This window comes from Mobula hypostoma, chromosome 20 (assembly GCF_963921235.1).
Source record: "Mobula hypostoma chromosome 20, sMobHyp1.1, whole genome shotgun sequence".
NCBI lineage: Eukaryota > Metazoa > Chordata > Chondrichthyes > Myliobatiformes > Myliobatidae > Mobula > Mobula hypostoma.
Window position 1 is genome coordinate 53,456,426 of NC_086116.1, and position 26,598 is coordinate 53,483,023.

A 26,598-nucleotide genomic window follows, 5' to 3' on the forward strand; every position below is an offset into this window, starting at 1 on the left:
TCCGTGGACAACGAGGACATAAAGATCCTAGCCAGAGGCTCAGCAATCTCTTCCCTCGCCTCATGGAGCAGCTTGGGGAAATTTCTGTCAGGCACCGGGGACTTATCCGTCCTAATGTATTTTAACAACTCCAACACCTCCTCTGCCTTAACATCAACATGCTCCAGAATATCAACCTCACTCATATTGTCCTCACTGTCATCAAATTCCCTCTCATTGGTGAATACCAAAGAGAAGTATTCATTGAGGACCTCGCTCACTTCCGCAGCCTCCAGGCACATCTTCCCACCTTTATCTCTGGTCAGTCCTATCTTCACTCCTGTCATCCTTTTGTTCTTCACGTAATTGAAGAATGCCTTGGGGTTTTCCTTTACCCTACTCGCCAAGGCCTTCTCATGCCCCCTTCTTGCTCTCCTCAGCCCCTTCTTAAGCTCCTTTCTTGCTACCCTATATTCCTCAATAGACCCATCTGATCCTTACTTCCTAAACCTCATGTATGCTGCCTTCTTCCACCTGACTAGATTTTCCACCTCACTTGTCACCCACGGTTTCTTCACCCTACCATTCTTTATCTTCCTCACCGGGACAAATTTATCCCTAACATCCTGCAAGAGATCCCTAAACATCGACCACATGTCCATATCACATTTCCCTGCAAAAATATCATACCAATTCACACCCGCAAGTTCTAGCCTTTTAGCCTCATAATTTGCCCTTCCCCAATTAAAAAATTTCTTGTCCTCTCTGATTCTATGCTTTTCCATGGTAATGTAAAGGCCAGGGAGCAGTGGTCACTGTCCCCCAGATGCTCACCCACTGAGAGATCTGTGACCTGACCCGGTTCGTTACCTAATACTAGACTTTCCCCAAGTCAGCCTGTCAACATACTGTGATAGGAATCCATCCTGGACACACTTAACAAACTTTGCCCCGTCTAAACCATTGGAACTAACCAGGTGCCAATCAATATTAGGGAAGTTAAAGTCACCCATGATAACAACCCTGTTATTTTTGCACCTTTCCAAAATCTGCCTCCCAATGTGCTCCTCAGTATCTCTGCTGCTACCAGGGGGCCTATAGAATACCCTTAATAGAGTAACTGCTCCCTTCCTGTTCCTGACTTCCACCCATACTGACTCAAAAGAGGATCCTGCTACATTACTCACCCTTTCTGTAGCTGTAATAGTATTCCTGACCAGTAATGCCACCCCTCGTCCCCTTTTCCCCCCTCTCCATCCCTTTTAAAGCACTGAAATCCAGGAAGATTGAGAATCCATTCCTGCCCTGGTGCCAGCCAAGTCTCTGTAATGGCCACTAATTGTAATTCCACGTATGTATCCAAGCTCTCAGTTCATCACCTTTGTTCCTGATGCTTCTTGCATTGAAGTACATGCACTTTAGCCCTTTTACCTTACTAACTTTACACCCTTTATTCTGTTTCTCTTTCCTCAAAGCCTCTTTATATGTTAGATCTGGCTTTACTCCATGCACTATATTTGCAGTTCTTGCATGACCTTTATCCTCCTCCACCTCATTATCTGCTCTAACACTCTGGTTCCCTTCCCCCTGGAAATATAGCTTAAACCCCCCGGAACAGCGCTAGCAAACCTTCCCGCAAGGATGTTAGTCGCCCTCCAGTTCAGCTGCAACCCGTCCCGTTGGAACAGGTCCCACCTTCCTTGGAACAAGACCCAATTGTCCGGAAACATGGAGCCCTCCCTCCTGCACCAACTCCTTAGCCACGTATTTAGCTGCATTACCTTCCTATCTCTAGCCTCACTTGCACGTGGCACGGGTAGCAATCCTGAGATTGCAACCCTGGAGGTCCTGTCCTTCAACTTTGCACCTAACTCCCTAAACTCTTTGCAGGACCTCCTCCTTCTTCCTATCCACGCCATTGGTCCCTACATGGGCCACGACATCCGGTTGCCTACCCTCCCTCTTGAGAATACTGAGAACTCGATCCGAGATATCGCGGACCCTGGCACCAGGAGGGAACAGACCATCCAGGATTCCTGATCTCTTCCACAGAACCTCTGATCTGTCCCCCTAACTATTGAATCCCCTCTCACTATGCTCTCCTCTTTTCCCTCCTTCCCTTCTGAGCTGACGGTCCAGTCTCGGTGCCAGAGACGTGACCACTGCAACGTGTTCTTTGCTCCTTGTCCCCACCAACAGTATCCAAAATGGTATACTTAGTGTTGATGGGAACAGCCCCGGGGGTGCTCTGCTCATTCTGTCTACTCCCCTTCCCTCTCCTGACAATCACCCAGTTACCTGCCTCCTGACTTTTAGGGGTGACTATCTCCCTGAAACTCCTGTCTATTTCTCCCTCTGCCTTACGAATGGTCCGAAATTCATCCAGCTCCAGCTCCAGTTCCCTAACTCAGTTTGTCAGGAGCTGCAGCTGGATGCACCTTTTATAGGTGTAGTTATCAGGGACAATTGAGCTGTCCCTGAGTTCCCACATACTGTAAATGGAGCACTCGACTGCCCTAACTGCAGCCTCCAATACCTACTTCTAAGTTAATTAGGTTAATTAAAGGAACATACCTGGCCTTACCTCATTGAGAGCAAGCTCGCCCTAAGCCTCTGCTCGCCGAAGCCTCTCGAACCAAAGCCTTCCTACTGTCTCCCACTACTCCGTCGCCCGCTCCTACGATGGCCGCTCCATTAATCTGCTTGCTTTTTAAATTCTCCCGCTGTTTCACAGGCCGATCTTCACACGCTTGCGCAGTCATGCCCTGTTCTAACTGCTGAAATAATGACCTTCCCCTTCTCAGTCTGTTCACTTTTTAAACTCTCCCACTGTCTCACAGATTACTTTTGCAATCTGTTGCATCTGGGAGGTTTTTAACATCTGTTGGATAAGTCACCGGGACTGGATGAGATGTACCCCAGGCTACTGTGGGAGGTGAGGGAGGATATTGCTGAGCCTCTGGCAATGATCTTTGTATGATCAATGGGGACGGGAGAGGTTCCGGAGGATTGGAGGGTTGCAGATGTTGTTCCCTTATTCAAGAAAGGGAGTAAAGATAGCCCAGGAAATTATAGGCCAGTGAGTCTTACTTCAGTGGTTGGTAAGTTGATGGAGAAGATCATGAGACGCAGGATTTATGAACACTTGGAGAGGCATAATATGATTAGGAATAGTCAGCATGGCTTTGTCAAAGGCAGGTCATGCCTTACGAGCCTGATTGAATTTTTTGAGGATGTGACTAAACACATTGATGAAGGTAGAGCAGTAGATGTATTGTACTGTGTATGGATTTCAGCAAGGCATTTGACAAGGTACCCCATGCAAGGCTTATTGAGAAAATAAGGAGGCATAGTATCCAAGGAGACATTGCTTTGTGGATCCAGAACTAGCTTGCCCACAGAAGGCAATGAGTCATTGTAGACAGGTCATATTCTGCATGGAGGTCAAACACCAGTGGTGTGCCTCAGGGGTCTGATCTGGGACCCCTACTCTTCGTGATTGTTATAAATGACCTGGATGAAGAAGTAGAGGGATGAGTTAGTAAATTTTCTGATGATACAAAGGTTGGAGGTGTTGTGGATAGTGTGGAGGGCTGTCAGAGGTTACAGCGGGACATTGATAGGGTGCAAAAATGGGCTGAGAAGTGGCAGATGGAGTTCAACCCAGATAAGTGTGAGGTGGTTCATTTTGGTAGGTCAAATAATACGGCAGAATATAGTATTAATGGTAAGACTCTGGCAGTGTGAAGGATCAGAGGGATCTTGGGGTCTGAGTCCATAGGACACTCAAAGCTGCTGTGCAGGTTGACTCTGTGGTTAAGAAGGCATACGGCACTGGCCTTCATCAATCTTGGGATTGAGTTTAGGAGCCAAGAGTTAATGTTGCAGCTATATAGGACCCTGCTCAGACCCCACTTGGAGTACTGTGCACAGTTCTGGTCACCTCACTACAGGAAGGATGTGTATACCATAGAGAGAGTGCAGAAGAGATTTACAAGGATGTTACCTGGATTGGGGAGCATGCCTTATGAGAATAGGTTGAGTGAACTCGGCTGTTTTTCCTTGGAGTGACAGAGAATGAGAGGTGACCTGATAGATGTGTATAAGATAATGAGAGGTATTGATCATATCAATCGTCAGAGGCTTTTCCCCAGGGCTGAAATGGCGAGCACGAGAGCGCACAGTTTTAAAGTGCCTGGAAGTACTTGCAGAGGAGATGTCAGGGGTAAGTTTGTTACACAGAGAGTGGTGAGTGTGTGGAATGGGTTGCCGGCGTCGGTAGTGGAGGCAGAAACGATGGGGTCTTTTAAGAGACTCTGGGATAGGTACATGGAGCTCAAAAAATAGAGGGCTATGGGTAAGCCTAGGTAATTTCTCAGGTAGGGACATGTTTGGCACAGCTTTGTGGGCCGAAGGGCCTGTATTGTGCTGTAGGTTTTCTACATTTCTCAATTGTACTTTGTTTGTTGGCTTCATGGTGCTGTCCCATGTGCTCTTTACAGGTTTTGCTATCTTTTTATGACAGTCATGTATTTCTCGACAGATCATCTGTCATGGCAAACAAAACCATGTAAGAATTAATTCTCCTTTCGTAATTCTCTCTCTAGATCCAGCTTCTTTCCAACTGTGATAAGACTGCTGAATGGATCCTGACCCGGATCTGGGCCGTGCCTCTCGGTTTTTTTGCACTACCTTGCTTTCCATTTTTCTATTTTCTATTTATGATTCATAATTTAATTTTTTAATATTTACTAGCAATTTGTAATCCAGGGAGTGGGAAGAGCAGAATCAAATATCGCCGTGATGATTGTACGTTCTAGTATCAATTGTTTGGCGACAATAAAGTATAAAGTAGATCCTTGGAACAACTGCTGCAAGTGAAATGGCTAAAATCTCTATTAATCATGTATACTTACACAAACACACATGTAACACACTCCCATTGTCAATGCAAAAAAATCTGTATAATTAGAGGAGACCAAATCTTTCATATTAGATGTGGAAGAATTTATTTCTAATCAATCCCATAGGACACAGATTGAGATAACTAATTTACAAATCCCACATTCTTGTTTCCCCTCTATAGTTGTCCCTGAGTTTAGCTCTCCAGCCCTGAAACTAGGCTTAAACATGTTAGATTTCTACCCATTTTAAAACATCAGTGACCTCTTAATATTTAAGCCTTGAGGTTGCACCAATAACTTTCCTTTTCCTTTCTCCATTGTATGATGAGAGGTTCCAATATTTTATGATGACCCTAATTCCCAATACTAGTGATAGGATTATATTATTGTCTGCTGTAATCCTAGAGGATCTCTCATGATACTGCTCTTGGCCCAGAGCATTGTTCCATTATTTATTGTATGTGTCATTGAATAAATCAAATCATAATTTTACTAAGCAATATTCTAGGGTTATTTAAATTTGTTTCTGTGATCAAACACCATAACAATTACATAAAATGACATGGATGCAACATTGAATCAATAATGAGTTGTCTCATTCTTCCTATATTTAAACTCTCAATGAGCTTCCTCCAACCGTATAAGCTACATCTTCATATTCTTTAATTCTTTTTTCCATCTGTGCTTTTAACTACCTCCTAAATACATACAAGTTAACTGAGTACATGTAGACTGACTCAATCTCTGCACGTGACATCAAGTTCCACATTAGTGAATAATTCCTGAATTTCTCACTGGTTTTTCAGTGACTACATTGATCCCTAAGATGTCTCCTCATCTCCTTTACCAAACTCTGTTTGTAATCATCAAGACATCGATCAAGCTGCATTTTACTACTGCAAAAGAACAATATTAACAAAAACAAGGAATGGTGATAATATCCAGCAAGGAGGGCAACATCTGTGAAGCGAGAAACTGAATTAGCATTTTTATCTGTTGACTTTTCTTTCAAACTCTTTTGCTACTCCAGATAAACGAGATCTGGTGTGTTGAACAATTTTAGGAACGTGTAATCTTGCATTTCTGGTATTAGTTTAGCAGGTGATTTTACAGCCTCTTGGGGTCTAGAGGTTTTTTTTAATATATGGCGACTACTTGAAGGATTGGTTCTAGAAGTAAACAACCATAGAAACATATGGGACAGAAGCAGCCCCTCTCTTGCACTAATCCCATACGCCACATTCCTCTGTGTCTTTGCTGTCCAAGTATGTGTCCAAATGCCTTCTAAATGCTGCAGTTCTATATGCCTCAGTCAAAGAGACGAACTTCATGGTCGGAGCAGACTTTGAGGCATGAAGGACCAATTTCCATGTTGATTCTGTAGATAGTGTTTCTCAGTGCCAAACTTCACAAGCTGGGACTTGCACTGACTTGACTAGCTCATCTTTAACATATATTTTAGCACAGTGAGCCCCATTGAAACAATGGAAATCATAGAATTAGTATCCCAAGATGGCTTGTATGCTGTATAGCAACACTCCAATTATCAGGCACATGCAGTATCCAGAAGGGAAATCACATGCAAGTAGATACTGTACTCCCCTCTAGAATGTCTAGGGTGTCATTATTAACCTTGTCTACCATTACAATAAAGTTGGTCAAGCATGGCATTCCTTTTTGAAATCTTTGTCACTGACTGATCTTTACAACATTTTCTGTTACTAGCTGTAACTCTGAGTAAGGAATCTATTACATGAACATCAATGGAATCAGCATCTGACTATAGTTTTGTAGATGATATGAAACGTTGAAGTATGGTAAACAGTGAAGTACATTGGCATAGGCTTTAAGGCAATATAATCAAGCTAATGCAGTACATAATCACATCACAAATGAAATAGATAGATAGATATACTTTATTAATCCCGAGGGAAATTTGATTTCGTTACAGCCGCACCAACCAAGAATAGAGCGTAAATATAGCAATACAAAAACCACCAACAATCAACAAATCCAACCAGATAAGTTTTTGAAAGGAAGAACAATAAGATAGCACAAGATAAATTTGTAAGTTTTCAAATAGGCAAAAAACTGAGAGAACTGGGGATATTTGAAGGCTCTGCATATACATGGCTATTCAAAGAGGACACATAGTCCAGCATTTAAGAAATGGAAGCAAAATATTTAAAACTAGAAACATAATTAATTTCTATCCTAAGCTATAACAATATTCCTCTTTCTAGGTTGGATGCTCCAGCAAGATTGTGTAGATTTTATGGAGGTTTTAGCAGATGCTTCCATGGCTAACGGATTATTCTTATTTGGATAGAAGGAGCTGAACTTCTCCTGAGATTTGAGAAGGTCAACAGGAGATTTGAGTGAAGTGTTTACAATCACAAGACGTTTATATAGAATAAAGTGAGAGTAGCAGTTTTCATTGACTGGATTAGTGATAGCATGAAAGGTCTGATTTTCTGATAGCCTGGAAAAGGGCCATGGGCTAAACCTTATTTTGTATTCAAAGAGTGGGTAGTACTTTAATGATATTCAATTCAAAATGTGGTGATATAGATTCAATAGGAATTTTCAAAAGGATAAATACAAAGTATGAAGGATTTATATAATTAGATTATATATATATAAAATATATACAGTATATATAATATATATTATATATAATACTGTTATGTACCCCATAACGGGTTAAAGAACCAGTGGAAATGGAACACACCTGGAGTCTGGTTTGGCTGTTAACTAATTCTATTTTATTAGTAACTATGTAATAAAGTAACATAAAACCAGATAAATTAAACAGGTTAGCAGAGTTTATGCATATATAGGTTTGTAAACACAAAACTCAAACTTCTTCAAACTTAGGTGGTAATTGATATAGTCTTATGATGAGACGTAAGCGAAGTCAGTTCAGTTCATGATATTGAGTTGAGTAGAATTGAGGAGAGAGGGAGGTGGTTTGTTGTCCACGTAAGCCGATGCCGACAATTCTTCCTGTTGTTCTCCGAAACTTCCAAGTTAGCCAAACTTGACCAACTTAAGAGCGCCATCTTCAAGTGATAGTCTACCAACTCAGGCAAGGGTTAGACACACTGGTAGACTTCACAGGGTCGCTCTTTCACACACTAATTAATCGCAGATCGATTCCTCTTAATCGGTCCTCAGACCCACACTTCTGGGCACCTGGAAGTGTAGTGGTAATTTCACCACACCTTAGTGCGTCTGCGTGTCCTTTTCTTCTGTGTGTCCTCGTATATTCAAAACAAGCTGCAGAGAAACCACAATATCGATTGTTCATCAAATAACTCCACCTCTCTCTCTCTCTCTCGCCGCTCAAACAGTGTCCAAAAGTCAGTCTCATTCTCCCGACGTTTTAAAGTGACAGTCCACAAAAAATATGAACCCTAGGGGTACATAACAATACGAAGAATGAATTTAGGATACAGGGAAAGACTAGAGATTTGGAATAATTGGGATGTTCTTCAAAAATTAGGCATTTTCTACAATTCTTTGATCAGACAAATGTAAGTATCTCTCTCTTATTTTAAATGTAGGAATCACATATACTTACAGTTCCCTATTTCTCTTCCAGTTTTCTTTTCAAAAAATATTTAGTATGAATAATATTTGAAAGTAATAGCTACCTCCTCCCGAACATAATGTTGTACACAGTATGTGGTGTAGTCAGACAATCAATTGTTTTAGAACTTAGTTCTCCACTCTATCACTTTCCATTTTAAATATTGATGATCATGCATTTCTTCTTCATAGTTTATCACATTATTTTCCTGGTAAATGCCAAGGCAGTGTAGTTGTTGAATATTTCTGGCATTTTATTAGCATTGCCTGTGTGCCTATTGTTAGTTTCCTTTCATGATCGCATTCCTGGTCCAGAAATGCCTGTAGAAGAGTTTGTTTTATATTCAATTTTATTCTACTAGCGTATATAAGACCAAAAGATATCGGAGAAGAATTAGGTCATCTGGCCCATCAAGTCTGCCCTGCTATTTCCTCATTCTGATCCAATTTTTCTCTCAGCCCCAGTCTCCTACCTTCTCCCTAAATCCCTTCATGCCCTGACCAATCAAGAATCTTTCAACTCTGCCTTAAATATACATAAAGACTTGGCCTCCACAGCTGCCTGTGGAAAAGAATTCTACTGATCCACCACTCCCTGGCTAAATAAATCCTCCTTATCTCCATTCTAAAAGGATGCCCCTCTATTCTGAGGCTGTGTCCTCTGGTCTTAGACTCACCCACCATAGTAAATATCTTCTCCACATCCACTCTATCGAGGACTTTCTCCATTTGATAGGTTTCAATGAAGTCACCCTTCATTCATTTGAATTTCAGTGAATTCAGGTCCAGAGCCATCAAACGCTCTCCATGTGACAAGCCATTCAATCCTGGAATCATTTTTGTGAACCTCCTTAGAACCTTCTCCAGTTTCAGCACATCCTTTCTAAGATGAGCGACCCAAAACTGATCACAATACTCCAAGTGAGGTCTCATCAGTGCTCTATAATGTCTCAACATTACATCCTTGTTTTTATATTCTAGGCCTCTAAAAATTAATGCTAACATTGCATTTGCCTTCCTCACCACAGACTCAACTTGCAAATTAATCCTTAGGGAATTCTACACAAGGATTTCCAAGTCTCTTTGCACCTCAGTTTTTTGTATTTTCTCTCCATTTATAAAACAGTCAACCCCTTCATGTTTTCTGCCAAAGTACATGACCATACACTTCCCAACACTGTATTCCATTTGCCCTTCCTTTGCCTATTCTCCTAATCTATCTAGGTCCTTCTGTAGCATCTCTATTTCCTCAAAACTACCTGCCCCTCCACCTATCTTTACAACGTCTGCAAACTTTGCAACAAAGCCATCAATTCCAACATCCAAATCATTACATATGCATAAAAAGAATTGGTCGCAATACAGACCCCTGTGGACCACCGCTAGCCACCGGCAGCCAATGAGAAAAGGTTCCCTTTATTCCCACTCTTTGCCTCCTGCCAATCAGCCACTGCTTTACCCGTGTAAGAATTCTTTTTGTAATGCCATGCACTCATAGCTTGTTAAAAAGTCTCATGAGTGACACCTTGCCAAAGGCCTTCTGAAAATCCGAATACACAGTTCTACTTTGAATTGTATTGAATTGACTTCATTACTTAGATTCTTCATGTACATGAGTAAAAATCTTTACATTACATCTTCCTCCATTGGTAAAATGTGCAATTTATAGTAATTTAAAATAAATAGTATGTACAACAGGACAGTCAATATAACATAGAAATACAATTGTACCAGCATAAATTAATAAGCCTGATGGCTTGGTGGAAGAAACTGTCCCGAAGCCTGTTAGTCCTGGCTTTTATGCTGCAGTAGCATTTCCTGGATGGTAGCAGCTGAAACAGTTTGTGGTTGGGGTGACTCGGGTCCCCAGTGATCCTTCGGGCCCTTTTTACGCACCTGTCTTTGTAAGTATCCTGAATAGTGGGAAGTCCACATATACAGATGTGCTGGGCTATCTGCATTACTCTCTGCAGAGTCCTGCGATTGAGGGAAGTACAGTTCCCATACCAGGCAGTGATGCAACCAGTCAAGATGCTCTCAATTGTGCCCCTGTAGAAAGTTCTTAGGATCTGAGGGCCCATAGCAAACTTCTTCGACCGTCTGAGGTGAAAGAGGTGCTGTTGTGCCTTTTTCACCACATAGCCGGTACATGCAGACCACGTGAGATCCTCAGTGATGTGTATGCCGAGGAAATTAAAGCTGTTCACCCTCTCAAACCCAGATCCATTGATGTCAATAGGGGTTAGCCTGTCTCCATTCCTCCTGTAGTCCACAACCAGCTCCTTTGTTTTTGCAGAATTGAGGGAGAGGTTGTTTTCTTGACATCACTGTGTCAGAGTGATCACTTAGAAAACATGGAAAAGCTACAGCACAATACAGGCCCTTCAGCCCACAATACTGTGCCAAACATGTACTTACTTTAGAAATTACCTCAGGTTACCCATAGCCCTCTATTTTTCTAAGCTCCATGTACCTATCAAGGAGTTTCTTAAAAGACCTTATTGGCCTCCACAAACGTCACTAGCAGCCTATTCCACACACTAACCACTCTCTGTGTAAAAAAACTTACCCCTGACATTCCCTCTGTACCTACCTCTAAGCACCTTAAAACTGTGCCCTCTCGTGCTAGCCATTTCAGCCCTGGGAAAAAGCCTCTGACTATCCACACGATCAATGCTCCTCATCATCTTGTACACCTACATCAGGTCACATCTCATCCTCTGTCGCTCCAAGGAAAAACAGCCGAGTTCACTCAACCTATTCTCATAAGGCATGCTCCCCAATCCAGACAACATCCTTGTAAATCTCCTTTGCACCCTTTCTATAGTTTCCACATCTTTCCTGTAGTGAGGTGACCAGAACTGAGCACAATAGTCCAAGTGGGGTCTGACCAGAGTCTTATATAGCTGTAACTTTACTTCTCGGCTCTTGAACTCAATTCCACGGTTGATGAAGGCCAATACACCGTATGCCTTCTTAACCACAGAGTCAACCTGTGCAGCTGCTTTGAATGTCCTATGGACTCAGACCCCAAGATCCCTCTGATCCTCCACACTGCCAAGAGTCTTACCATTAATACTATATTCTGCCATCATATTTGACCTACCAAAATGAACCACCTCACACTTAAACAACAGGAATTCTGCAGATGCTGGAAATTCAAGCAACACACATCTAAGTTGCTGGTGAATGCAGCAGGCCAGGCAGCATCTCTAGGAAGAGGTACAGTCGACGTTTCAGGCCGAGACCCTTCGTCAGGACTAACTGAAGGAAGAGTTAGTAAGAGATTTGAAAGTGGAGGGGTGGGGGGAGATCCAAAATGATAGGAGAAGACAAGAGGGGGAGGGATGGAGCCAAGAGCTGGACAGGTGATTGGCAAAGGGGATATGAGAGGATCATAGGACAGGAGGTCCGGGGAGAAAGACAATGGGGGGCGAACCCAGAGGATGGGCAAGGGGTATAGTCAGAGGGACAGAGGGAGAAAAAGAATGTGTGTATAAAAATAAATAACGGATGGGGTATGAGGGGGAGGTGGGGCATTAGCGGAAGTTGGAGAAGTCGATGTTCATGCCATCAGGTTGGAGGCTACCCAGACGGAATATAAGGTGTTGTTCCTCCAACCTGAGTGTGGCTTCATCTTTACAGTAGAGGAGGCTGTGGATAGACATGTCAGAATGGGAATGGGATGTGGAATTAAAATGTGTGGCCACTGGGAGATCCTGCTTTCTCTGGCGGACAGAGCGTAGGTGTTCAGCGAAACGGTCCCCCAGTCTGCGTCGGGTCTTGCCAATATATAGAAGGCCACATCGGGACGCACCGGACGCAGTATATCACCCCAGTCGACTCACAGGTGAAGTGTCGCCTCACCTGGAAGGACTGTTTGGGGCCCTGAATGGTGGTAAGGGAGGAAGTGTAAGGGCATGTGTAGCACTTGTTCCGCTTACAAGGATAAGTGCCAGGAGGGAGATCAGTGGGGAGGGATGGGGGGAACGAATGGACAAGGGAGTCGCGTAGGGAGCGATCCCTGCGGAAAGCAGAGAGAGGTGGGGAGGGAAAGATGTGCTTAGTGGTGGGATCCCGTTGGAAGTGGCGGAAGTTACGGAGAATGATATGTTGGACCAGAGGCTGGTGGGGTGGTAGGTGAAGACCAGGGGAATCCTATTCCTAGTGGGGTGGCGGGAGGATGGAGTGAGAGCAGATGTACGTGAAATGGGGGAGATGCGTTTGAGAGCAGAGTTGATAGTGGAGGAAGGGAAGCCCCTTTCTTTAAAAAAGGAGGACATCTCCCTTGTTCTAGAGTGGAAAGCCTCATCCTGAGAGCAGATGCGGCGGAGATGGAGGAATTGCGAGAAGGGGATGACATTTTTGCAAGAGACAGGGTGAGAAGAGGAATAGTCCAGATAGCTGCGAGAGTCAGTAGGCTTATAGTAGACATCAGTGGATAAGCTGTCTCCAGAGACAGAGACAGAAAGATCTAGAAAGGGGAGGGAGGTGTCGGAAATGGACCAGGTAAACTTGAGGGCAGGGTGAAAGTTGGAAGCAAAGTTAATAAAGTCAACGAGCTCAGCATGCGTGCAGGAAGCAGCGCCAATGCAGTCGTCGATGTAGCGAAGGAAAATTGGGGGACAGATACCAGAATAGGCACGGAACATAGATTGTTCCACAAACCCAACAAAAAGGCAGGCATAGCTAGGACCCATACGGGTGCCCATAGCTACGCCTTTAGTTTGGAGGAAGTGGGAGGAGCCAAAGGAGAAATTATTAAGAGTAAGGACTAATTCCGCTAGACGGAGCAGAGTGGTGGTAGAGGGGAACTGGAATCCAAAAAGAAGCGGAGAGCTTTGAGACCTTCCTGATGGGGGATGGAAGTATATAGGGACTGGACATCCATGGTGAAAATAAAGTGGTGGGGGCCAGGGAACTTAAAATCATCGAAAAGTTTAAGAGCGTGAGAAGTGTCACGAACATAGGTAGGAAGGGATTGAACAAGGGGGGATAAAACCGTGTCGAGGTATGCAGAAATGAGTTTGGTGGGGCAGGAGCAAGCTGAGACAATAGGTCTGCCAGGGCAGGCAGATTTGTGGATCTTGGGTAGGAGGTAGAAACGGGAAGTGTGGGGTGTGGGAACTATAGGGTTGGTAGCAGTGGAGGGGAGATCCCCTGAGCGGATAAGGTTGGTGATGGTGTGGGAGACAATGGCCTGGTGCTCCTTAGTGGGGTCACAATCGAGGGGTAAAGAAGAGGAGGTATCCGCGAGCTGTCGCTGTGCCTCGGCAAGGTAGCGGTCAGTACGCCAGACTACAACAGCACCCCCCTTATCAGCGGGTTTAATAATAAGGTTAGGATTAGTGCGGAGGGAGTGGAGAGCAGAGCGTTCCGAAGGAGTGAGGTTGGAATGGGAACAAGGTGCGGTGAAGTCGAGACGGTTGATGTCCCGTCAGCAGTTAGCGATAAAGAGATCCAGAGCAGGCAGAAGACCAGAGTGGGGAGTCCATGAAGAGGTGGAGGGTTGAAGACAGGAGAAGGGGTCATCAGTGGGGGTGGAAGAGTCCTTGCCGAAGAAGTAGGCACGGAGACGGCGGAAGAAGAGTTCCGCATCGTGGCGAACACGGAACTCGCTGAGGTGTGGGCGAAGGGGGACAAAGGTGAGGCCCTTACTGAGGACAGAGCGTTCTGCCTCCGACAGTTGAAGGTCGGAGGGGGATGGTAAAGACCCAGCACGGATGAGAGCTGGGATCAGAGGGGGGAGGGGGGAGGCTGGGGGTGTCAGTGGAGAGGGGAGGGTTGGGGGTGAGAGGAAGAAGGAGCCTCTGAGGGCCCAGGAGCTGACGATGCGATCTGAGGGAGACGGGGTTGCAGAGTGGTGGTGAGGGAAGGGGAGACGGGAGTCACAATAGCACCACATAAAGACCCGGCCTGGAGTTCAAGGCTGGAGTTGCAGTTGGTGGTTGCGCAATCGCTTTGAAGGTGTCCATGGTCGTTGCTGGAGTCCGGGTTTTGAATATGCCCTGAGGTGTTGGAGCTGGTGAGATCAATGGCAGGGGCCGCAATCTGAAGTTCAGGTGAGGTGACACTTCACCCGTGAGTCGACTGGGGTGATATACTGCGTCCGGTGCTCCTATGTGGCCTTCTATATATTGGCGAGACCCGACGGAGACTGTGAGACCGCTTTACTGAACACCTATGCTCCGTCTGCCAGAGAAAGCAGGATCTCCCAGTGGCCACACATTTTAATTCCACATCCCATTCCCATTCTGACATGTCTATCCACGGCCTCCTCTACCGTAAAGATGAAGCCACACTCAGGTTGGAGGACCAACACCTTATATTCTGTCTGGGTAGCCTCCAACCTGATGGCATGAACATCGACTTCTCCAACTTCCGCTAATGCCCCACCTCCCGCTCGTACCTCATCCGTTATTTATTTTTATACACACATTCTTTCTCTCACTCTCCTTTTTCTCCCTCTGTCCCTCTGACTATACCCCTTGCCCATCCTCTGGGTTTCCCCCCCCCCGTCTTTCTCCCCGGACCTCCAGTCCCATGATCCTCTCATATCCCCTTTGCCAATCACCTGTCCAGCTCTTGGCTCCATCCCTCCCCCTCCTGTCTTCTCCTATCATTTTGGATCTCCCCCTCCCCCTCCCACTTTCAAATCTCTTACTAACTCTTCCTTCAGTTAGTCCTGACGAAGGGTCTCGGCCTGAAACGTCGACTGTACCTCTTCCTAGAGATGCTGCCTGGCCTGCTGCGTTCACCAGCAACTTTGATGTGTGTCACCTCACACTTATCTGGGTTGAACTCCATCTGCCATTTCTCAGCCCAGTTTTGTATCCTATTGAAGTCCCGCTGTAAACTCTGACAGCCCTCGACACTATCTACAGCACCTCTAACCTTTGTGTCATCAGCAAATTTACTAACACATCTCTCCACTTCCTCATCCAGGTCACTTATAAAAATCATGAAGAGAAGGGGTCCCAGAACAGATCCCTGAGGCACACCATTGGTCACCAACCACTATGCAGAAGATGACCCATCTACAACCATTCTCTGCCTTCTGTGGGCATGTCAGTTCTGGATGCATAAAGCAAGGTTCCCGTTGGATCCCATGCCTCCTTACTTTCTCAATCAGCCTTGCACGGACCTTATCAAATGCCTTTACTGAAATCCATATACACTACATCAACTGCTCTACCTTCATCAATGTGTTAAATCACATTCTCAAAAAAGTTCAGTCAGGCTCTTAAGGTATGACCTGCCTTTGACAAAGCCATGCTGACTATTCCTAATCATATTATGCCTCTCCAAATGGTCATAAATCCTGCCTTGCAGGATTTTCTCCATCAACTTGCTAACCACTGAAATAAGACTCACTGGTCTATAATTTCCTGGGCTATCTCTACTCCCTTTCTTGAGTAATGGAACAATATCTGCAACCCTCCAATCCTCCGGAACCTTTCCCATCCCCACTGATGATGCAAAGAGCATTGCCAGAGGCTCAATAATCTCCTCCCTCGCCTCCCACCATAGCCTGGGGTATATCTCGTCCAGTCCTGGTGACTTATCCAACTTGATGCTTTCCAAAATCTCCAGAACATCCTCTTTCTTAATGTCTTGGAGTATTGTGTACACTTCTTGTTATCTAACTATAGGAAGGATGTCAGTAAGATTGAAAGAGTGCAGGGAAGATTTACTAGGATGTTGCCGGGTCTTCAGGAGTTGAGTTACAGGGAAAGATTGAACAGGTTAGGACTTTATTCCTTGGATCGTAGAAGAATGGGGGGAGATTTGATAGAGGTTTACAAAATTATGAGGGGTATAGACAGGGTAAATGTGAATAGGCTCTTCCCACTTAGATGAGGAGAGATAAATACGAAAGGACATGGCTTTCCGGTGAAAGGGGAAAGGTTTAGGGGGAATATTAGGGGGAACTTCTTCACTCAGAGAATGGTGGGGGTGTGGAATGAGCTGCCATCTGATGTGGTAAATGTGGGCTCACTCTTAAGTTTTAAGAATAAATTGGATAGGTACATGGATGGGAGAGGTCTGGAGGGTTATGGACTGGATGCAGGTCAATGGGACTAGCGGAATAATGTTTCGGCACAGACTAGAAGGGCCGAATGGCCAATGGCCTGTTTTCTGTGCTGTAGTGTTCTATAGTTCTATGGTCCTATGGTCTATACGCTCAAGCTTTTCAGTCCGCTGTAAGTCATCCCTATAATCACCAAGGTCCTTTTCTGTAGGGAATACTGAAGCAATATATTCATTATGTACCTCCGCTATTTCCTCTACTGTCACGCTCGAATGGTCCTATTCTCTCACGTTTTATCCTCTTGCTCTTCTTCTCAGTAGGCTGCCTTATTATTATTTGTGATTAGGCTAATCAGTGTAGTGTCATCAGCAAATTTAATTAGCAGATTGGAGCTGTGGATAGCGAAGCAGTCATGGGTATACAGAGAGTAAAGAAGGGGGCTTAGGACACAGCCCTGAGGGGCACCTGGGTCAGAGGGGCAGGGGTAAGGGAGCTCACTCTTACCACCTGCTGGCCATCTGACAGGAAGTTCAGGATCCAGCTACACAAAGCAGGCAGAAGGCTGAGGTCTGTGAGCTTCCTGTCGAGCCTGAAGGGAATTATGGTGTTGAATACTAAACTGTAGTCCAAGAACAGTGTTCTCAGATAAGCATCTATCCTGCTTGTTACTTCTTCAAAGAATTTCTCTTCCTTCCTGATTGTTTTGGGACTGCTTACCCTAATTCAGTCTATAATTCTCATTAATAATGTGAATTAGTGGAATTGATAATAATTATTGAGAAACAAGAGAGATTGCAGATGCTGGAAATCTGGAACAATACACAAAAACATTGGAGGAACTGAGCAGGTCAGGCAGCATCTGTTTATTTTTTAAATTTAGAGATACATTATGGTAACAGACCCCACTGGCCCAATGAGCCCACACTGCCTAATTACACCTATGCCATTAATTAACCTACTAACCCATACATCTTTGTAACGTGTGAGGAAACCGGAGCACCCAGAGGAAAGCCACATGGTCATGGGAAGAACGTACAAACTCCTTACAGATAGCGGTGGAATTAAACCTGGGTCGCTGTTCTAGTGTTACGGTAACCACTATGCTACTGTGTTGCCCCAAATGTCTTGGTCCAAAAAGTCAACTCCATCGATGCTGCTTGACCTGTTGAGGTCCTCCAGCAATTTGTGTGTCTTGATAATTACTCACTGGTTTAGGTCCTAGTTAATAAGCAAAGGTGCACTGAAACAGGAGCAGGAGATGGTAATAGATGGAACAGCATATAACAATCAGCCTATGAGACAAACAGATAGAAAACGAGACTGCAGCAAAGAAATAATAACTGATATGAAAACTATAGCAGATAGTGAGCCTCTAGCAGGCATTGTGGTATCTGCTGATGGAGAGTGAAACTAGATGACAAACTGTGGGATTGCAGTCAGATTGTAACAGACAACAAATTGCAACAGGCATGCTAGCAACTCTGCAATGAGCAGGCAGTGAAATGGGTGCAAATAGATAGCATTGGGAATTCCAGTTTCATTTTATTATCTTAATGTTCATTTGGCAGTGGATTCCAGTTAATTGGACCATCAGTTAATCGGGGCAGCTGCTTATTTGGGACAACACTTAAAGAACAAAAACTGATCAAGAAAATAGCCAAGATTCCCCTCCTTTATTTTGATTACTGTTCCACTTAACTGGGGCTGGAGACTGTTGCTGAACAGTTTCTAACTACTGTCCATTTGTGTGGCCATTAGACACAATAACATGCTTAGAGCGAACAGTTTTTAAATTGCGTCAATAGCATGCACGTGTTAAAAAAACCAGTGATTTTTGTCACTGATGGTTGGCAAGAAATAAGCAGTGAGACAATTTGGAACGGTTTAGCTCATTACAGATTCAATCATTCAGGCTTGGAGTTGTCAGAAACAGCCGGGGAGTCAAAATGAAATGGTTTCACTACTCCAACAAGTTAGGAACTATGAAGAATTTGAATGTATCGATATTCATCTTGAACATTACAATGAAAATGAAGATTTGGAGAATACAGAGTCAATAGCATTGTATGAAGGCATCATCTACACTGTCTCTGCACTGATTTTGATCATTTACAGTCAATCAAAAGAACACGTACACTGTATGAATTCCTCTATCGATATGCAGTTTTACAGTACTGTAGTACAGCTACTAGGACTTGAAGTTTCAATCCCTCTGGTAAGTTGGCACTCTCGATGTTGGCAGTGGGCTTGGAGTGGTGACAAGGAGGGAGAGTCGGTACATCATCAGGGTCATCAGGTGGGCACCCTCCTTCTTTGACGTTTCGTTGATAAGCCGACGACGTCTCCAGAGGGCTCAACGGTGCTACCTGGCGTCCCAGATACACCCCCCTCAGTTCCATACCCTCCTGTCTTCATCTTGCAGCCCAGTTGTTTTTCCTTTTAATCCAAATCCAATTGCTGCTTTCTTCTGCTGCATTTGACAAGGACTTGATTGCTTGTTGGAGGGAGTGACCCCTCACCCCCATCTTCTTCAATAGACTGGTCGTAGATGTAGCAGCGAATCCCCTGCATCCCACTTCTACAGGGAAAATCTTGGTCTTCCAGCCATTCTGGGCAGCTTCAGTTGCCAGTTCAGAGTACTTGGTCTTTTTCCTCTCATAAGCTTCTTCGACACCATCTTCCCATGGTACTGTCAATTCCACAACATATGTATTATATGCTCCAATTTGTTCTGTATTTCATTTAAATATATAATTTGTTATTCAGTTACACAGTAGTTTATCTTTTTTATAATTTTTTAACTAATTCCATGAAATTTCAGCTCATTGGGGCTGCCAGTTAATTGGGCTAGAATGCACTGGAGTCACAGGTCCAAACAACACAGAGACAGGTCCGTTGGTGAATGGTAGATATCCAGAGCCTAACTATTTTAATACCATTTACCACAAAGTCTTTGATGCCTTGATGTTTGAGGCGCTCATCTAAATATTTTGTAAATATTGTGAGAGTACCTGATAGCTCTACATCCTCGGGAAATTCCAAATTTTAACCATCCTCTCAGTAGAAAATAATCATTTCTCAAATCTCCTTTAAATCTCCTATCACATCTAGATACTTCTGCCACGGGAGAGAAATTCTCACCATCACAAAAGCAACTCTTGGTCATTGCCCTGATCAGCAATTTTCGTGTTGCCATGATTCCCATGGCTTTTTTTTTTGCCTTTTGGAACAGTAAGTCAAAGGCCTTACTCAAGTTCTTGTAAACTGTATAAATCGCATTACACTCAACACATTGAATCACATCCTTAAAATATTTCATTAAATCAATCGAATTGTCGTATGTTGTATTCTGTAAATATTTGAGGAAGTGTCTCAGACTTGGCATATTCCTTCTGCTCACATTATGGGAATGTCATTTAAAATTATGAGTCAAAACCAAAAATAGTTAATATTTCTATATAAATAAATGGAAGAAAAATTCAAAATATTTGCATTGGAGCCTATTTAGAGAAGATCCACTTGGTTCATATTGGGGATGGAGGAATTATTTTAGGAGCAAAGATTGATTATTGTACTATGTTCATTGGAGTTAAGAATAAGAGGTCAATCTCCTTGAAACATAATATTCTGATGCAAATTAAACAACAGAGGATGAGAGAATATTGCCCTTCACATGAATCAAGGGCATAATATCTGGGTAATGGGTCACTATTAAAGACTGAGATGCGGAGCAGGATCTTCTGTGTTGTGGATTGTCTGGAGGGCTGTCGGAGGTTACAGCAGAACATCGATAGGATGCAAAACTGGGCTGAGAAGCGGCAGATGGATTTCAACCCAGTTAAGTGTGAAGTGGTTCATTTTGGTAGGTCCAATTTGAAGACAGAATATAATATAAATTATTTGGTAAGACTCTTGGCAGTGTGAAGGATCTGAGAGACCTTGGGGTCTGTGTCCATAGGACACTCAAAGCTGCTGTGCAGGTTGTCAGTGCTGTTAAGAAGGTGTATGGTGTCTTGGCCTTCATCAACCATGGGATTGAGTTCAAGAGCCATGAGGAAATCTTATAGCTATATAAGACCTTGGTCAGACCCCACTTGAAGTACTGTGTTCAGTTCTGGTCACCTCACTCCAGGAAGGATGTGGAAACTATAGAGAGAGTGCAGAGGAGGTTTGCAAGGATGTTGCCTGGATTGGAGGGCGTACCTTATGAGAACAGGTTGAGTGTACTTGGCCTTTTCTCCTCGGAGTGACAGAGGATGTGAGGTGACCTGATAGAGGTGTATAAGATGATGAGGGGCATTGATCATGTGGATAGCCAGAACCTTTATCCCCCAGAGCTGAAATGGCTGACATGAGGGGGCATAGTTTTAAGGCGCTTGGAAATAGGTACCAAGGGGATGTCAGGGGGAAGTTTTTCCACACAGAGAGTGGTGGGTTTGTGGAATGCACTGCCGCTGGCACTGGTGGAATTGAATAAAATAGGGTCTTGTAAGGGCCTATTAGATAGGTACATGGAACTTAGAAAAGTAGAGGGCTATGCAGTAGGGAAATTCAAGGTTGTTTCAAGAGTAGGTTACATGATCGGCACAAAATTGTGGGCCGAAGGGCCTGTAATGTGGTGTAAGTTTCTATGTTCTATGTTCTCAAGTGTTATGAAATGTTGACACTTTCTATGCCCAGCATTTTTGCAGGCTGAAGTATTAATCATATCTGAGGGCAAAATGGGCAGGGTTTGGTCATTAGGGAAGTCAAGCAACTTGGAAAAGTGGCCAGAAAGGGAACTACAATCATATTGAATGGCAGAGCAGGCTTGGTGGCTTTCTCCTGCTCCGATCTTTAATGTTTGTTACATAAAGTCTATAGTTTTAATTTGATTACAAAATTATTTTCATGCAGTTTAAATCAAATACATACTGTACAGTATGGTCTCAATTGGAATAATTTTAAATGTTTACAGTTAATGCAAGTCTTGAGAATTGTTATTGTGATTGACCTCTCCATGACACCTAAAATCTTGACCACCAGAAAGCTAACAGAAAGAGTAAATTCGCAAACACGAGGAAATCTGCAGACGCTGAAATTTCAAGCAACACACATAAAAGTTGCTGGTGAACACAGCAGGCCAGACAGCATCCATAGGAAGAGATACAGTCGACTTTTCAGGCCGAGACCCTTCGTCAAGACTAACTGAAGGAAGAGCTAGTAAGAAATTTGAAAGTGGGAGGGGGAGGGGGAGATCCAAAATGATAGGAGAAGACAGGAGGGGGAGCGATGGAGCCAAGAGCTGGACAGTTGATTGGCAAAAGGGATACGAGAGGAACATGGGACGGGAGGCCTAGGGAGAAAGAAAGGGGGAAGGGGGAAGTCCAGAGGATGGGCAAAGTGTATAGTGAGAGGGACAGAAGGAGAAAAAGGAGAGAGAGAAAAAGAATATATAATAAATAGATAACGGATAGGGTACGAGGGGGAGGTGGGGCGTTAACGGAGGTGGGGCATCTACCATTGACTTAGAGAAGTCAATGTTCATGCCATCAGGTTGGAGGCTACCCAGACGGAATATAAGGTGTTGTTCCTCCAACCTGAGTGTGGCTTCATCTTTACAGTAGAGGAGGCCGTGGATAGACATATCAGAATAGGAATGGGATGTGGAATTAAAATGTGTGGCCACTGGGAGATCCTGCTTTCTCTGGTGGACAGAGTGTAGGTGTTCAGCAAAACGGTCTCCCAGTCTGCATTGGATCTTGGCAATATATAGAAGACTGCATCGGGAGCACCGAACGCAGTATATCACCCCAGCCGACTCACAGATGAAGTGTCGCCTCACCTGGAAGTCTGTCTGGGGCCCTGAATGGTAGTGAGGGAGGAAGTGTAAGGGCATGTGTAGCACTTGTTCTGCTTACAAGGATAAATGCCAGGAGGGAGATTGGTGGGGGGGACGAATGGACAAGGGAGTCGCATAGGGAGTGATCCCTGCGGAAAGCGGGGGGGGGGGAGGGAAAGATGTGCTTAGTGGTGGGATCCCGTTGGAGGTGGTGGAAGCTACGGAGGATTATATGTTGGACCTGGAGGCTGGTCGGGTGGTAGGTGAGGACAAGGGTAACCCTATTCCTAGTGTAGTGGCAGGAGGATGGGGTGAGAGCAGATGTGCGTGAAATGGGAGAGATGCGTTTGAGAGTAAAATTGATGGTGGAGGAAGGGAAGCCCCTTTCTTTAAAAAAGAGGACATCGCCTTCATCCTGGAATGAAAAGCCTCATCCTGAGAGCAGATGTGGCGGAGACGGATGAATTGTGAGAAGGGGATGGCATTTTTTCAAGAGATATGGTGAGAAGAGGAATAGTCCAAATAGCTGTGAGAGTCCATAGGCTTATAGTAGACATCAGTAGATAAGCTGTCTTCAGAGATAGAGACAGAAAGATCTGGAAAGAGGAGGGAGGTGTCAGAAATGGACCAGGTAAACTTGAGGGCAGGGTGAAAGTTGGAGGCAAAGTTGACGAAGTCAACGAGCTCAGCATGCGTGCAGGAAGCAGCGCCAATGCAGTCATCATTGTAGCGAAGGAAAAGTGGGGGACAGATATCAGTATAGGCACGGAACATAGATTGTTCCACAAAGCCAATAAAAAGGCAGGCATAGCTTGGACCCATACGGGTGCCCATAGTTACACCTTTAGTTTGGAGGAAATGGGAGGAGCCAAAAGAGAAATTATTGAGAGTAAGGACTAATTCCACTAGATGAAGCAGAGTGGTGGTAGAGGGGAACTGGTTACGTGTAGAATCCAAAAAGAAGTGGAGAGCTCTGAGACCTTCCTGGTGGGGGATGGAAATATATATGAACTGGACATCCATGGTGAAAATAAAGCGGTGGGGGCCAGGGAACTTAAAATCGTTGAAAAATTTCTAAGCGTGAGAAGTGTCTCGAACATAGGTAGGGAGGGATTGAACAAGGGGGGATAAAACAGCGTTGAGGTATGTAGAAATGAGTTCGGTGGGTCAGGAGCAAGCTGAGACAATGGGTCTACCTGGACAGTCAGGTTTGTGGATCTTGGGTAGGAGGTAGAAAGGGGAAGTGTGGGGTGTGGGAACTATAAGGTTGGTAGCAGTGGGTAGGAGATCCCCTGAGCGGATAAAGTTGGTGATGGTGTGGGAGACAACGGCCTGGTGCTCCTTAGTGGGGTCATGATTGAGGGGTAAATAAGAGGAGGTATCCGCGAGTTGTCGCTGTGCCTCGGCAAGGTAGAGGTCAGTACGCCAGACTACAACAGCACCCCCCTTATCGGCGGGTTTTATAGTAAGGTTAGAAAGAATAAATTGTCTGACAGAAGAAAATTTTAATCTAGAGTTAAAGAAAGAATGAATGGGAAACATTCTCTTTCCTTTTCTACCATTTCAATTTGGAGGAATACACTGTATATTAGCTCTCAATCTACAGATTTCTCTGAACATTTTGTGCCAGTCTTTTGGAGCCCAGGTGCTGACAGCATCTCCACCCTCTTTATTTTTCATTGTGTGAGAAGGTTTTAAATTTTATTTCAGTCTAAAAGTTAATCTTTTCTTTGATTAGTTTCAATATTTTTGCAAAGACCTGGCATGGTGCCTGTAGAAAGGATAAAAAGATTTTTTGCAAGAATATTATATTTCTATTTCATTTTATTTGTGTTGTAATGAAATACCAGCCTGTCTTAAATCAAAATGATTGAACCAACTTCCCTCTTGAAACATCGGAAAATGAATTATTATTGTGGTTACAGCAAAATTCTGGATTATTATTTAAATCTTTAGCTCTTGATATTTTAAATTTAAACTATAGCAAGGTTTTTCTTGATAGATTTAAAGACTTCTTGCAGGTGTATCGTACTGTGCCACATTAGCGAGTCATAATGTCACTAATCCACCTTCTTATAAACAACCTAAGCTCGTTAGTTCATCAACCTTGATTGCACGGTTTATAACTTTATAAATTGGGCTACATTTGATTATAGATTTGCTATTGGTAAGATAAAGTATTATGAATTTTTAAGCATTCAGGAGAGGAAACTATACTTAGCATGAGGTAATTGTTCAGAATTATTTTGAGACATACAGGAATAGATTAGGGCTCAGCTTATTCTGATATTGAATGTTATGGGTGTTTGTTTATGGCTTTGTATCATGCCATGAAAACAAGTTGGATTTCTCTTCATAACTTGAGATTATACAAATGTTGAGAGCCAGTAAATGGTAAATCTGTCTACCATATCAGAATAATCCTGTTTATTGACAGCTCCAAAGGTGCAGCAGCATTTACAAAAGACCACAAAGAGTATGTATACAAGAAAAGATACAGATTGGTTTCAATGACATAGGAAGGAAAAACAATGAAGTCCTGAAGACAGGATTTAGAGTGTTATGTGTCCAGCAACAATGGGTATTAATAAATTGAGTCAGGTTATATAAACAAACAATGAAATTTTTTTAACCTCTGCTCAAAACATCGAAAAGTAAATGAACGACTAACTTAACCGGAAGTTAACAGTTAGGCAACTATATCGAACAAACAGTCAAACTTATAAACTGTTCTTAACGAGTTCTCATCCAAGCACAGACATAAAGCAGTAAATTCAAAAGTCCATGTGATTTATACAATCTTTAAGGAGAGACTTCCCCAAAACAAAGATTTCTTCAAAGCAGTGACGAATCTGTTGATCTCAGCCAAGAAATACCTTGTCCAAAGGAATCACGAAGAAATAAAGGAACTGACCTTTTGACTAGAGGGTGGTCACTGCACAAACCTTCCCATCCTGGCAGGGGTTTTACTCAAACGTTCATGCCACAATTCCCGAATGAAGATTAACAAGGTCGATCATTCCCATGAAGCTGAACGACATTAACGTTACCCAATCCTTTGCTCGGATAATTCTGGTAATGCCTTCACTCTCCAATACTGGACTGTAAAGGAAAACAAAAGCGCAACAAACAAAAAACTGGCAGAAATTTTCGAAACTGCCGGCACGACGTTACACTAAAAATAAAAATGAGAAATGTGTCACCGTGGCGGGCTTTTTCTTTTATACCATGCCATCACGTGACATCACATCACCCCACGGTCATGAGACAATGACATCGTGCCCATCACGAGATAATGACATAATGCTCACAAGACAATGACATCATGCTCACGGGATATGTAACAAGAAAGCTAGGCAGAAACCTGAGAAGCAGAACCACCAGGAAGGGCAGGCAGATGATAGGACAAAATTTCAGCCAGCAGGGTGAGTATCAGTACATTAGGGATGCAGAATAAAAAAGGGTAGGAAACAGAACTCAAAGTGCTATACCTCAATGCATGGAGTATAAGAAATAAGGTGAATGATCCTGTTGCACTTTTACAAATTGTTGAGGATGATGTGGCCATCACTGAATCGTGGCAAAAGGATGTTTATAATTGGGAGCTGAATGTCCAAGGTTACACATTGCATTGGAGGGATAGGAAGGTAGGCAGAGAGGGAGGCATGGTTCTGCTGGTAAAGAATGGCACCAAATCATTAGAAAGATGAGACACAGGATCAGAAGATGTTGAATCCTTATGGGTTTCTTAACTGCAAGGATAAAACAACACCACTGGCAATTATATACAGGCCTCCAAACAGTAGCTGAGATGTGGACTACAGATTACCACGGGAAATAGAAAACTCATGTCAAAAGGGCAATTTTATAATGGGAGATTTTAACATGCAGGTAGATTGGGAAAAAAGTCAGAATGGTAATGGATCTCAAAGGAGTGAATTTGTTGATTGTCTACGAGATGGCTTTTTAGAGCAGTTTGTCTTTGAGCTTACTAGGGAATCAGCTATACTGGATTGGGTGTTATGTAATGAGCTGAGGGAATTAGGGAGCGTAAGGTAAAGGAACACTTAGGAGGCAGTGATCGCAATATGATTGATTTCAACTTGAAATTTGATAGGGAGAAAGGAAAGTCTCACATAGTAGTATTTCAGTGGAGTAAATAACAGTGGTATGAGAGGAGAGATGGCCAAAGTAAACCAGATGCCGATGCTGGCAGGGATGACAGCAGAGCAGCAATGCCGTGAGTTTCTGGGAAAAATGAGGAAGGTGCA

At 43.6% G+C, this 26,598-nt stretch overlaps 1 long non-coding RNA gene across 2 annotated transcripts in view; it reads right to left on the reverse strand.

Annotated features, from left to right (window-relative positions):
- LOC134359538 (uncharacterized) overlaps positions 1-26,598 on the reverse strand; it is a 55,919-nt gene that overhangs the window by 26,216 nt on the left and 3,105 nt on the right. Inside the window, exons 2-3 of one of the 2 annotated variants that reach the window (XR_010021136.1) lie at positions 25,242-25,429; positions 7,772-8,299 (exon numbers count right to left, since the gene is read on the reverse strand). This is a non-coding gene — a long non-coding RNA (uncharacterized LOC134359538). Of the gene's footprint in view, positions 1-7,771; positions 8,300-25,241; positions 25,430-26,598 lie in introns of those variants that run through there. The other variant, XR_010021137.1, reaches the window with a different exon arrangement.